The following is a 2,526-nucleotide window of genomic DNA, read 5'->3' on the forward strand; positions in this document are numbered from 1 at the left end:
TGTGGGTTCGTGTGTGCGTGTGTGTGTGCTGACGTGTCTGTGTGTCTGTGTGTGCCTGTCTGTGTGTGCTGACACGTGTCTGTGTGTCTGTGTGTGTGCTCACACATCTGTGTGTCTGTCTCTGTGTGTGTGTGTGTCTGTGTGCCTGTCTGTGTGTGCTGACATGTCTGTGTGTCTGTGTGTGTGCTCACACGTGTCTGTGAGTCTATGTGTCTGTGTGTGCTCACACGTGTATCTGTGTGTCTGTGTGTGCTCACACGTGTGTCTGTGTGTCTGTGTGTGTCCCTGTCTGTGTGCTCACACACGTGTGTGTGTCCCTGTGTGTGTGCTCACACACGTCTGTGTGTCTGTGTCCTCGTCTGTGTGTGTGCTCACACACGTGTGTCTGTCTGTGTGTGTCTGTCTGCGTGTGTGCTCACAAGTGTGTCTGTGTCCCTGTGTGTATGCTCACACACGTGTGTCTGTTGTTAAAACCTGCAAATGTTTATTAAACTATGAAGGTAGATGAGTTCTCCTCTGTGGTTGAAGGAGAATACGCTTGCAGAATTACGCCCATATAACCGGAACCATATGAATTGCCAAAGATGTGCCTTCGTAGTTTGTGAAATATGTATTGCCAAATATGTGCTGCTTCCACTTATAAGTTATGTAAGTAAAGAGATATTATACCAAATATGGAAGAAAAAGATGAGGGTCATCAAAAGGACAAAAGAGGAGGACTTCTTACTTCAGCCTCGACGACCACCAGGAGGCAGAAAAAGACCCCCTAGCAACAAGATGCACATCCGCAGAGGGAACCACAAGCTACAAGCGGAAGAGCAATACAGGAACAAGAAAGCGGAAGTATGATAGTATAAAAGGACAATGGTTTGAAGTATAAGCGTGGCAGTTGGTGGAGTGGAGACTCCCCTGTCACCCAGCGCTGCTTTTGCTCACATTCTACTTGCTAAATTATTAATAAATTGCATCTAAGAAAATCAAAGTGTGTTCTTAGTTGCCACACTTATAACATCTGTGTGTGTCCCTGTCTGTGTGTGTGCTCACACACGTGTCTGTGTGTCTGTGTCTGTTTGCGTGTGTCTGTCTGTGTGTGTCTCTGTGTGTGTGCGCTCACACACGTGTGTCTGTGTGTCCGTGTCCCTGTGTGTGTGCTCACACACGTGTGCTGTCACGTACCGCACGCACCCGGGACCAATCCCGCTGCCCCCTGAGACACCCAGGGTCCCCCAAGGCCACCCAAAGCCCAGCGTTGGGCTGGGGGTGTCAGGGTGAGGGTGGGGCTGGCTGTTGCCACGGGTGCTGGGCAGTGGGATCTGGGCAGGGATTAACTCCCGGATTAAAACTGGGAAAATAAGGACGATCCAAGGACAAAATTCCCTGTCTGATTCAGGGGGGCACCCAGCCGGGGGGGACGTTAGGGTGCAGGGAACAGGGTGAGGGGCACCCTGAGGACATGAGGACACCCTGTTCTGTGTTCCAGGGGTTCCTTTTAATCCCTCCCCCCCCCCCCCCCCCAATAAAAAGCCATCCCAGCATGGTTTGTTCCAGCTCTTTTCCCTCTAATTTTGGACCCAAAATCCGGCACGAATGTTTGGATCTAAAAATACTACTGGGAATCAGAGCCACTAGTGGGGGGTGCGGGGCTCCTGGCTGGCTGGGGCTGTGACACCCAGGAGTGCCGCTCGGGGGGGGCCCAGGGCAGGGGGGTCCCCTCTGTCCAAGGGGCAGTGGGTGGGGCTGTGGGATGGGGTCAGGACTTTGGGGTGGAATGGGCAGTGTGGGGCTCTGCCCCCAGGGGTGGGGGTGAGAGCGGGATGGGGCTGGGAGTGTAGGTGGAGCTGGGGCTGACATGGGATGGGGATGGAGATAGGGATGGGATAGGACAGAGATGAGGGCTGGGCTGAGATGGGATGGAGAGTTGGGGAAGAAGAGAGGAATGGGGATGAGAATGGGGACAGGGATGGGATAGAGATGATGGGGATGAGGACAGGGATGGGGATGGGGACAGGTATGGGGATGGGGATGAGAGCCAGGATGGGATTGGATTGGATGAAATGGGAATGGGGATGAGAACAGGGATTGAATGGGGATGATGGGGGTGGGGACAGAGGACAGGGATGAGAATGAGGATGGGGAGAGGATGGGAATGGGAGATGGGGACGAGGATGAGGGCTGGAATGTGGATGATGGGGATAGAGGACAGAGATGGGAATGAAGATGGGGATAGGGGAGAGATAAATGTGAGGCTAGAGATGGGGAATAAAGGCAGGGATGGGATTGGGATGATGGAGATGGGGACTGGGATGGGGCTAAGGATGAGGATGGGGATAAAGGACAGGGATGGGAATAAAGAGGGGGATGAGGATGGGAGTGGGGAGGAAGATGGGGATGGAGAGGGGGATGAGGATAAGGATGGGATCGGGACAGGAACGAGGATGGGGATGGAGAGGGGAGTGGGGACGGGCTGGGACAGGGATGAGGACGGGGTCGGACATACGGCTGGGGCTGGGGTGGGAGACGGCCCCG

Source organism: Corvus brachyrhynchos, unplaced genomic scaffold (genome assembly GCF_000691975.1).
Source record: "Corvus brachyrhynchos isolate BGI_N302 unplaced genomic scaffold, ASM69197v1 scaffold67, whole genome shotgun sequence".
Lineage (NCBI taxonomy): Eukaryota > Metazoa > Chordata > Aves > Passeriformes > Corvidae > Corvus > Corvus brachyrhynchos.